The sequence below is a fragment of the Tetrao urogallus genome, assembly GCF_951394365.1.
Source record: "Tetrao urogallus genome assembly, chromosome: 3".
NCBI classification, from domain to species: domain Eukaryota; kingdom Metazoa; phylum Chordata; class Aves; order Galliformes; family Phasianidae; genus Tetrao; species Tetrao urogallus.
The window spans coordinates 81738307-81750829 of NC_136815.1; positions in this window are offsets into that span (position 1 = coordinate 81738307).

Sequence of the window (12523 nt, forward strand, 5' to 3'; positions counted from 1 at the left end):
CTCCAAGCACAGACCCTCTGCATCGGGCAGCCAGGGATCTCCCTTGCCTTTTCATTCCATAGTGATAATGAAACGCACAAGATAAGCTGAGAAGCATCATATTTACACAGCCACAACAATTATTTGGGAGAAATGCTGTGGACGAGATTTTTAAATGTTCGAGAGCCAGAAAGAAAAAAAAGAACAGAAATTCTTTCTCTGTGACAGTCTTAGACTTGAAAACCTGTCAAAACTGACTATGGAAAAAATAATTGTGGAAGGGCTGTGTGGAAAAGGAGTGTCGTGAAACCATTCACAGATGGTAAAATTATTCTTCCAATGGTAGAGCTAAGTAAGATGTGTGCTGTGTGAAGAGCAAATGATGGCCATTGTCCCACATGCCTTTTGCAGTGTCCCTGTGTGCCTTTGTCACCATGTCAGGGCTGCTGCTGTGCTTCTTTATCTTCCAGCATCCCTACCGACAGCAAGCATGATCTCTCCCAGTTTTGCCATCTTTGATCCTCTGATGGACTGGTGAAGGCAGCCTGTTTTCTCGCTGCACACATTGGATCCTGAACATGTAAACACTGTTTCTTATAGTAACTCCAGGCTTTCTCTACACTCCTATTCTCTGCAGTGATCAGTGATGTGATGCAGCCACAGCCCAGATATATTGCACTGGAGCTCATATCACATCTGTCCAGACAGCTTTGTTCCTTTCAGAGCCCCCAAACACCAGATGCCTGCACTGATAAAGGAGGATGGCTGTTCCACATACTTTCAGCTACTCTCTTTTCATCCAGTAGGAGGTTTCAAAAGGCTGGAAAAGTCCTGCAATGTGTACACTCTGTACAGAGCTGGAGAGGATATGAGGAAAGGAACTTCAGCCCATCTTCCTTGAGACCTCCTTGCTCTAGGAAATGATCCTAGTGCCACCAAAAAAAAAAAAAAAAAAGAAAGAAAGAAAGAAAAAAAACAGTAAAGTGTAATACTACAGAGCCACAAATCTTCAGGTCCTTCAGTTGCATCAGCCCAGGCATTTTTCTTGTCCCATTTGTTTTTCATGCTGGATGGATCTTGTTTGTTTGCAGAAGGTGACCTAGGGGAGTGCATGTTGACCTGCCAAGAGGATGCTGAGTGCCATGCAGTCGTCCGTGCCCAGCCTGCCCCGCTGCTGGTCACTAGGGGCCACTTGCAGTGCTGTCAAGGAGGAGCCAGCGGCTGTGTCTTGTCACAGTTCTCCCCTCCCTGCCCTGCCTGCTGCCCTGCTCACTGGAGCTAAGCTGGGAACTGGAGGGGAGAGCTGGAAGGGAGGCAGCTGGGAGGGAAGCGGAGCAGGGCTGGTGCTGACTGGGATGGTGGGAGGATGGAGAAGGAGGGGAGCTGAGGCTGGGGAGAGGAACATGCTGCTGCAAGTCCTCCCCCTATGACAACAGAACAGAAGAAAGCTGATTGCTGACGAGGAAGATTAGGAGGCCCTCCCTTGCCCGTGCCAGCCCATTCCTGCAGAAAACTGCAGCTTTGGTCCTGCCATGAGACCCTCAGCAGAACAGAGCTGGATCAGGGGTGTGGGAATGGAGGGTCTTTGGATGTGCTTGAATATAGGTGAGGCACAACCATTGTACATCCAGTATCATTTGCCCAAACTGCAGGTGGAGGTAGCAGCCTCAGGGCCTTCAGAAAGGGAGGATCCACCAGGAAGAGAGTAAAGGGCAAAAAAGAAGGAGGCGCTGAGAAAAGCAGAGAGCAAGTGAGGCCAAGACAGGCCCTTGCCCCCAGAGCGTCCCAGCAGACAATTCTGAGACACTCTCCTTAATATAGCACCATCTGCCCAGCTATTTTCTCCTCTGGCTCATGTACAGTGATCTCCACATTACAATCAGCATGGCTGGCATACTTGAGCTAGCTGCAGCCTCACGAGGTCAGGCAGGGAGCAATCGTCATGTATGCACAGCAGTGAGGATTTCAGCCTCAGATCTCCCAAGCTCCTGAGCAGCTTCTGCCAAAGCTTGTGCTGCTCCCTGTCCCCTGCTTTGACCTGTGCTGGCTCCGTCAGCCAGCACGTGCTGCCCTGCACCCATTGCTAAGCAGCCTGGTCCTTGGGGAAGGTGGATTCATGCAGCAAGGGCAGGTACCTCAGGTAAAAAAGAACAGGTACACATGGGCACTGGGCTCAGAAACAGTTTGGCAGCTCTCATGATTTTGTCCCAAAACCCATTAATCTGTATTTTTTCATCACACCTCAATACCACCTTGCAAAAGAAGCAAGTAAGAAGAATGCCACATTTGTGGTTTGCTGTTTATTTATTTCCCCGAGCCTTGTGGTTTTGAAGATAAACTCATTTTTCTCTGATTCAGGAGGATGGAAGAAGGGATATTAGGACACAACACTTGTCAGTTCGCAGAGGATGTGCTTGCCTACATCTTTTTTGTCTTTTTATTTGTTTTCTCTATGCAGACTTTGTGCTCTCTGATGCAGAAACAGGACTTCACCTGCTTCTCTGTTTACCCTGCGCCTCACAGAGTTTAATCCGTCATGCAAATAATAATTACAATGATTTTTATGTCTGAGAAAAGCCTCGTTTTTCTTTTCCCTACAATGGGTACGACGGAGGGACAGAACGGGCAAAGTTGGCAGAACATTTGGTGCTGAGTGCTGATTCCTCCATCTTTTCACCCCAAGCTCCCGAGAAAAGAGAGGACTCCTGAGAAGAGAGGGAATTTGCTGGGGTAGTTCCAGCAGGGACCAAGGGCTTGCCTGGCACGGCAGAGGCCCGCGCGTTCCCTGCAAATATAGCATCCGTTGACTTGCACTGAAACCAAACCCAGCGATACATTTCCTCTCATATGAAGTAATCCTATAGCACAAATCAAGATTAATTGACATCCTCGTGTCTACCACAGCTGCACAAATGGTTGGTACAGCACAAGTGGGGCCTGTTCGCTAATCGTGAAGTAGCTAAGAGCAGACCTTGGATTACTGTAGTCTATAGTAATATATCACTTTCCATAAAAAGAAAGGAACATTGTGCTCTTTCCCAAAGCTGTTTCGCCCCAGCTCATCAGTTGCCCAGCAATCGCTCTGCTCTCCTAACACTTGCATGGCAGAAAGAGTGGTTCTTAATCCCCCAGAAGTTCTGCTGTGCTCAACTGAAGCAAAAGGAGCAGGGACAAGTGCGTGGGGGGAGAGGTTGTTCACAGCAGCAAAAAACTGCACACGAGGGGAGTTACCAGGATATCAGAAGTTTAAAGACCAGCTTCACCTTCGTAATGGCTTCTCTCCCCTAATGGTGATCAGGAGAACATATGACGGCAAGAGCAGCCTCTGCTCTCTGCAGAAGAATTTCATCTCTCTCTGAACAGTCAGACCTGCTGCTGAGTATGGCTCCATTTCAGTTATAGCAGCCTTTTAAGGCACACAAAATCTCACATTGTGAAACCAGTCATTTCGCAAACTGGCTGAAGTTTTCAGTCATTTTGCAAAATGCCAGGAGGTATGCACATTAAATCCTCACCCTCTGGCTATTACTAACTCACTCACTCAAGGAGAGATAAAAAACTATTCTTATGTTCATTCCTACGAGCGGGCAATCTTTTCTAATTACTTCTAAAGCCGGACAGCAACACCCATCGCTTGACAGAGCTAACTAGTATTTGCACAATGGAGAATTGTAACATCACAGAAACATCATCATAGAATCTTTTGAGTTGGAAGGGACCTTTAAAGAATATCCAGTCCAACTTCCCTGCAACAAACAAGGACATCTACAGCTACATCAGGCTGCTCAGAGTGCCGTAACATCAGCCACCACATTTCAGTCTCGCCCATAACATCTGCCTCTGTCTTGCAGAGCTCTATCCCGCAGCAGCAACTCCATTACCCAAGCCAGCCTTCCCCAAGTGAATATTGATCAACTGTCTAAATCCATTATAAAACTTTATTTCCGTTATCAGCCTCACCACCAGGAAAACTGAAAGAATGGTCACATAAAAAAACAACACATTTTGAGAAGATCAAGACCAAAGTACTATATGCTGGGAGAAAATATCGAAGTTCCCAAGATGGGGAAATTTAGATTGGATATTATGAAGAATTTCTTCATGGAGAGAGTAATCAAGCATTGGAGTGGGCTGCCCAGAGTAGTGGTAGAGTCCTCATCTTGGATGGTATTAAAGAGATGGGACTGAGTAGCTCAGGTTGATGTTTGGACCTACTGATCTTGAATGTCTTTTTCAGTGTAAATGATGCTATGATTACACAGAGAATCCACTGGCTAGGTACAAGTTCTTCAGGGCAGGATCAGGGTCATGCCCTGAACATCAGTCTGTGCTATAATATCACTATGAAAAAGGCATGCAACATGCTGGACTTATAAAGAGAATAGCCCTCAGGACAAGTGAGGTAATAGTTCCACCCTGGGGACTGCTACTCTATTTTGGACACAAAAACACCAACAAACTGGAAAAAGTCCAGAAGGGAGGAAGGAGAAAGATAAGAGGTCTAGAAAACACAGTGAAAAAAGACTGGAAGAACTCCATCCATTCAGGAATATCCCAATCTATACAAAGTTGCTGGAAGCACAGTCACCCACAGAACAGTTTATTTTTGATGGCCGCAGTGTACCTGGATGGCCAGGGTGCCAGCATTCACACAAATAGTGCAACAATCATGCCAGGCAGTTTGAAAACGTCTCCAGCTTTCAGTCTCGTTGTGTGGCAATTGAGAAGTAAATGAAGCAGTGAGAAGTAATGTCTGTGGTTCCTGTCACAAGTTGTCCAAACTTTTAGTCATTTCGTCAGGAAAACGTTCTGCAAAGTTAAAGAAAACTGTAGTTATTCCATGAAATTATTTAACAGAATGACTATCCCACATATGAAAACACTTTTAAAAATTAATCTAGCCAATTGGTCACATTACCCTGTTGTAACACCTGGCAGCTGGCAATCACGGAACCAGTGGAGACTAAGGAAAAGCACTCTTGCTTTGCAAAAGGATAGAAGACACTGAAAACTGCTTTACGTGATTTGACCACAGAAAATACAGGAGCCTTTGGTCAAATCAAGATCCAAAATTAATTTTTTGAGTTCAAGCCTGCTGCTCTCTCCATCACCATCAACACACAATCCTACTCTTGTTTACACTCCAGTATGTGTTGCAGTGTAACCATGGCTATATGTTGCACAACACAGCATCCTATGGGATAGAATACACATTATCCCCCAAAGTAGTGCTAAATCTAGTCACCTTTCACCTTGCAGGAAAAGTCACATTCAGTCTGAGTTGTGACTGAAGTCACATCCCACATCAGCACCCATAGTCTGCATCAGACTGGGGATTGTTTTTCCTTACTGCCTCACCTACCTCACCTACCTCACCTCACTTTTGTGCATAGGCACAAAACAGGTGTAGAAAATACATATATAAAGAAAAGCATCCAGGTACTTCAGCACAGGGCAGAAAAGGCCTGGTTTCTCTCTGTTCTGATTGCTCTCTGTTCCAATCCTTGTTTGGCTGGAGGCATGTGTGCACCACTTTCATTTCCTCTCCTCCTCACTCACCCTCACACACACAGTTTTCCTGGAGCGAGCTGCCTGGCACTCCTCGTTTTCTGACTAGAGCAAGAGGCCTTTCTGATACATACACACACACACACACAAAAAAAAAGAGCTGACAGAGTCAGCCTTCTCCCCAGCAGGTCCCCTTTGGTGCCAGCCAGTCCCTCTGAGCAGAGCTGCTTTGTGTATGGCAGATCGGCATACACAGGCTGGGAGCTGACAGTGCAGGGGATGATGCAGCACCCAAGCTGGGGAGGATAAAGTTAACCCAGCTCTGTCTGCATAGCCTGAAGGGTAGATGAATTGCTGCACAGATGCATCCCAAATTTCCAAGCCTGCTGGTCAGCCTCAGGATGAGTCCCGCAGAGAAATCTGGAAAAATAACTGATTCCATAAAAGTAGCCTATCAGTGCTAACATCCAAAATCTTTTTCCTCCTGACAGCTGATAGGCTCTCCCTGCAGCCATTGCAGTGCTCTTGCCCCTTCAGGACCCCGGGGCTATTGAGGTGGAGGCGTGGATTTATGGCACTGGTTTTCACAGGGTATAACTCTGAGCCTCAGGGATCAAGGGTTATGACATTTTTATGGCCTCTCCTCTCCCTCACATATGAATATGAAGCAACCGTAAGGAAAAACATCTGGTTTCACTTTTCTTTTCCCCACCACTGTTCCCATCTGACAAAACCTTAAAAACTTGCCAGTGCTCTAGCGAGCCGCGTGTGCCAGCAGCCTGCAAGGAGCCAAGGCTTTTTCAGCATCATCACAGTGAGTGTACACTGCCCTGGAAGAAATGCCTCCATGTGCTGCTCGAAGGCAAGAATACCCAGACCTCGTCCCACTGCCAGGTGTGCTGGCAGCCCTCCTCTGATGCTCAAGCAGGATGGAGGGCTGCTATAAGGCTGTCCTCCATCTTTATCTCACTACAGGCTGCATCTCCAGAGGGAACTGTGGGCCACCACAGAGAAGGCTGCAAGAGGAAGCGACCCCAGTTAAGCCAAGTGAAAGCAAGCAGCAAGGAGATGTCCTGCCACCCTGCTCATATCAGTCTCATCCATCACGGACACTCTTCAATAGGTGTTCTGCAGGGCAGCAAAATGAGCTTACTTTCCTTCTGCAAAGCACAGCTGAAGGAGATGGACTCAAAAATCTATGTGGCGGCCAGTAGCCTACAAGACCTGGCCATCCCTGCTTCTGGTGTCAGAGACTCTGAGCCAATCTGGCAAAGATGGCCAAGAGCTGAATTCACACCTAGATACCCAATAACACCGACACGGCATAATTCCTTCCCTCTGGTTATCTTATTTATCTGAGAAAAGTAAAAATTAAAATATTGCAAGGAATTTGAGAGCCTTTCTCCCTGATCTAAAAGAAGGAAAGGCAGATAGGCAACAGGCAAAGGGCAGTGTAGCAGATTTGGAAAAATCAAGAAATAATCTCAGTCTCAGCTTCCTGATACAGAATCAGAGAATCAGAGAACCATAGGACCATAGAGTAATCATCATACCATAATTCCTTCCAAGGTCTTTGGAAGAGACCTTAAAGATTGCCTAGTCTCAACTCCCCTGCTGTGGCAACCATCTCAGGGCTCAGAGCCCTGGAGGAAGCCAAGGCAGTGAGGCACTGGAACAGGTTGCACAGAGAAGTGATGGTTGCCCCATTCTTGGAGACATTCAGGTCAGGCTGGAAAGGGCTCTGAGAAACCTAATCTAGCTGTAGGTGTCCCTGTTCATTGCAGGGGAGTTGGATTAGGAGACGTTAAAGCTCTCTTCCAGATCAAACAATTCTGTGATTCTGTGACTCTATGACTGTATCTGGTAAAGAGGGACAACTTAAAAGAACTGTGGTGTTCTGGACCCCAGGGATGTGCTGAGTACAGGCCATGTGGAGGCCATGGGATGGAGGAATGCAGTTGTTTCAGGGCTGTATGGCAATGAAGACCTCAAGTTAGGCATTAGAAACAAATCTCAGAAACAACGGTTCACCCAAATAACAAAACTGAACCCTGAAAAATGTCTCCGAGGGACAGGAAGGGTTCAGAGAGAAGGATTTTGACTATCAAGCTGTATGAAGAAAATTTCTACTCTGTGCTGCGGGATCCAGGAGAAGACCCAGAGTATTGTTTTCCAGTTTCTCGATCTCTTCCTCACTGCCCTTCTTGACTATGCCAGTAGAAAAACACCACTCCCTCCTCTTATTCTTTTTCTTTGTTTACTTAACTTTTTTTTCCTCATAGCAACACATAAAGATGAAACCATCCAATATTTCCCAGTAACCAAGACCATTATTCACTGAAAGCACTGGCCTCGGTCCTAATTGCTGCTGGTCTCATGCTCAACACAAGAGGAGCACACAGCTGTAAATAGCTCTGCACAGTACTCATGTCAAGTTGACCCTAATTCCTGCAAGTCCTCTGGGATAACGAATAAAACTTCATCAATACGTTACCAGAGAAAATAGGTGTGCTAGGTTCATTTATGATGGAAAAACAACGGCAAGAGGGAGAGACAGGGTGGAAATACCATTTTGCACTCCTTTCTGAGGAGTGCAGAGGAGAAGAAGGTAAAAAGAGCCAGTAGTCACTGGTACCTACAGGGCCTGCGACGGGTTGAAGAAACCTTACATCTCAGTGACGCTGGACAGTGAGGACTTTCCGGATCATGTGGCAATGCCCTGAGAATGTTTGTTGAGGAGGTTGGACCATTCACTTTTCTCATCATCCTTCCAAACCTTTGCTCCAGGCACGCTGCTCTTCTGGCATTACACAATTTCTTCACCCTATTTCCCTGTATTCACACAAAGAGCCTGTGTTTTCTATGAACATTTGTTTGAGGATAAAGAGCATCAGAACTGCGAGGTAACAGCACTGCACTATGCGGGTGCTGTGATCGGTGTAAAATCCCTGCTAAGGAGGAGGAAAGCACTGTGCTTTGCTTTTCTCCTTGCTGGAGGCACAGAAAGGAGAAAAGGAGAGGGCAGAGAAGTTTTGTGACTAACAGCAAAGCGTGGTGCTTTTGTTTTTAGCCTACTTTGCTGCTATAACCAGTCGCAAGAACCTGACTATTTCACAACAAAAAGTCACTACACTAATTTTTGTTTTTTTCTTTTCAAAATACAGTACCCTTCAGGCACAGCAGGGAAAAGACTCCAGTTTGTTACCCGATCCCTGGAAGGTGAGGAGCTTGTAACACTCCTTCACCCTTTTATTGCCCTTATTCTTCACATCCTGCCCACCGTCTGAGTGATTTCACACCTCCCTCTTGCTCTCCGTCCCATCTATCACACAGTATCTCTTTTTCCCTCACTTCTGCCTCTCCTCTGCTCTGCTCTTGCATTCCAGCTTCCCCTGCTCACCCCCAAAGTGTGTGGGGAGATCAGCATTCCTCCCATGCCTTCAGGCCCTCAGCCCACGTAGCTGCCTGTGGCCGGCCAGCAGCTCCCACCCTGGCAGCAGGAGCCCAAACCCGCTGCTCCTTGCATCCAGGCCGAGTTAGCCAGCCAGAACTGCCAACACTTTGGCCAGAGGCTTCAGCCTAACTGAGGGAAGTGAGGAAGGACAGTGCAAAAGTCCACTGCTGCATTCCAGGAGGTGGAAATTGGTACAGCTGGTACCGTGTGCTTAGCTCTCAGCCAAAGTCCTTTCTTTCAAGGTTGTGCTGACAAACTGCAAAAACAACGGCTGAAAGCACAGTGTTCAGTGAGCGGTGGGGAACCTGCCCCAGAAGAAAGAATTTGTGATGGGGAGGTTTTAGCACTATTTGTTTTCAAGTCAAGCCCTCAGCATGGACTTGCTGACGAGGGAGAATGAAAGGTGTTGATCCAGAGTACCTCTAATGCACTTGACACATGTGTGTTTCTTCCAGCAGAAGTCTTTAAGAATCAGTTCTTAATGAGCAAGATGATGGGAAGACTCCCTGGACCCTTTCATCTGCCCCAGCACAGGGTTTACTCTGCACATGAAGGCATGTTGCAAGAAGATTTTGTACCTGGAACAAATAGTTCTCACCGTTCTGGATGACTGCTGTGCCACACTGCATTCTTTCCGACACTCTGGAGTGAATAAATACTCCTGGAAGAATAAATAGATTTCTGCCATCCCAAACTCCGTGCTGGCAAGCCAGAGGCCCTGCCCCAAGTAGGGCTCTGCGTGCAACTGACTGCTTGTGTGCTGGCCAGAGGAAAGAGTTACAGAGCCATAAAAATAATATTTATTAGAGGGTGACTGACAGCCAGCACAGTGGAACCTTATTCAGAACAGCAGAAAAATCCCCCGTGCTAACGAGTTGATCACTCAAGATTTCCACGGCCATTTCGTTTGATCTCTCGCTCGAGTGCCACGTCTACTGGGCAAATGCATTCCCTCCGTTCCCAGATGCCAAGTTTCACTTCAGCTTGTCCAACCCACTGCCTGGTGCTGCCGCACTCTTTCCAAGGGAACTCTTCCCCCTCCCTCCCTCCCTCCCTGCCTCCTTCCCACAGGTCCTGCTGGTTGCAGCACGGGGCTGTCTAACGTCTGCATGATAACAGCAAGAACCAGGATTTCCTGGTATGCCAGAAATGGGTTTGCCACTCCTGCCTGTGTGAAAGGGGTGGGACGGGAGGCGAAGCAGCCACCGGGTGTTAGGCTCTGGGTCGTGTCTGTGCACCTTGACATCCTGCCAGGCTATAACAGGAGAGACCTGTAGGGAGCAACATATGTCAAAGTTGGTAATTTTCCTTCCTGCCTTCGCTCCTTGAAACCGCCTCAACTGGATCAATGCCCACCCCGTTCCTTCTTTGGACAGCCAACGAAGCATGCACGCTGCACGAGCGGCTGCCAGCTCTGCTGGAAAATGTACAGACCAAAAGATCACCTGTGACTGCGCAGCCTTGGCGTGAGCCCTTCTGCACGTCTGCAGCTCCTCGCTGCTGCTGCGGCTTTTGGAGGCAGTGGCAGCCGCCTGCGGCGCAGCTGCTGGAAACACTCCCTGTAACAGGGCGGGTGGCCGCGGTGCTTGCAGCAGCCTCCCACACCTCCCCATTTTTAAGCCCGGCTGTGCTAACAGCGCTTCTTCTCCCCTTCTCTCCCCAGTGATTTCTAGCTTCCTTATCCAGCCACAGTGTTGGTGCACTACTGGAAAGGGCGTCCCCGGATCTTTTGGATCAGCACTCACACTGGGACCGCGGAGCCCTGCCCCTACTTGTGACCATGCTGCACCAATGGTTCAGCTGAAATGCAGCCCTGTGGCTGGGGAGCTGGGCTGGGAGATTTAAGCTACGCCCTTTTTCCAAAGGGCCCTCCAAATTTGGTCTCCTGGGTAGGATTACCAGTAGTTGCACATAAGAGCTGCAGTTTCTGGAGGTGTGCAGGTATTTGAGTAAGCAGTCAAGCAAACACGTTCACTGCCTCCATGGGCTAAATTCAGGTGTCACGTCATCTGAGGCTGTCCCAGCCCAAGTTGGGGCCACCCTGGCTAGAGATTTCGTGTGAAGAAAACTGATAAGTTCCTGGAGCTCCCACAGCTGCCAAAGCAGAGCTGCCCTGCTCGTCCTCCTGCCTCCCTGTGCCAGCCCTGCGTGCAGCCATCTCTTCTGCCACTCACATTCAGCCACTTTAATTTTAAACGCACTATCGAGGCGAGCACAGCAAGAACAGAGAAATGCAAACTAGCAGAGATCTAGAAGGCACTCTGAGCTGGGTATTGCTTGATTCCTCTGTCACTGTGAGTGATTCAGAAAACCCTTTGTAATCAGGCTCATCTCCTGCCATCTGTTTGCTGAGGCACTATAGAGACTGGGTATTGTAACGCATTGCATAACAGAGTTGCCTTTGATTTAGTGTACTTTGTGCAATATGTCCCACTGCCATTGCACATAGGGATCAGGGTGAGGCTTTCAGACTCTTTGTGGCATCATGATTCACTGTGGGGGATGAGGGGGCCATACTGACCGTATGCATCCCCCCAGCTCTGAGTCAGAAGCTCTGATTACAGGGACATGCTTAGGATTACAGACAAGCTTTCACCAAGAAACTTCCTTCTCTCCCAGCCCTGCCAGCATTGTTGCTAATGGAGGTTTTGTGCTCTCTCAGTTGAGGTGGGAAGGATGGAAATTCAGGGACTCTCCAGTTGGCCTGCAACTGCATATCAAGATGTTGGATCAAAGGTACCAATCGATCAGCTGAGCCAGTAACACCCAGGTACATAGTGATGAGATGACATAATCCTGTCCTTTCTCACGCCAGGAAGACTTGTTGAAAACAAAAACATGCAGTGGCAGCTCACGTAGGTGGGTGCTTTGCAGTGCAGCTGTTTGGCACTGGCAGTCTCGACGGTGAGGAACACAGGCATCATTTTACAAACCTTTAAAGTCATCTGCTTGCTGTTGTGGTGAGAAGGCAATCTTATTTCTTGAAAGCATTGCTCCAGCCCAGCCTGATTCTCTCTTTCATTTGGCTGCAGCAGAGGCCAGAGTGATGAGTGGCACAAGAGCACCCAGACCCTCGCGGATAAACGTCTGCTTGTACCCACATTAGGGGCAGAGCTGGCTGAGCCTCTGCTTTTTGAAGGTATTTCTCACCTCCTCAAGTTGAGTTAGACAAATCCCCAGCTAACTGGTATCTGCCAGAATATTGATATAAATAACTGGTATTGCAGAATATCTGCAGTGGGGGATGCACAACCGGCTCGGCTCGGCTCAGGCAGCACCTCCCTGTGTGTTTCAGCGCGTTGCCAGGCTGACCCATGCAGTCACACAAAGCATCAGCATTTGGGAAGTGACTCAGAAGTCAGCTATAGACACTGAAATGCACTTCAAAAAAAAAAAAAAAGAGAGAGGAAGACCTGACATCAAAGTCAGTAACAGAGGACCAGAATCCTGTGGATTTCATACTTGGTCAACTGAATTAATGATGGGGAAAGAGCCATACATGTGTGTGCAATAGAGTTCTGCCCCTGCACAGCTAGAAGCTCAGCAGTCTGTGAGATGTTGCAGAGGACCCATTTGCACCAT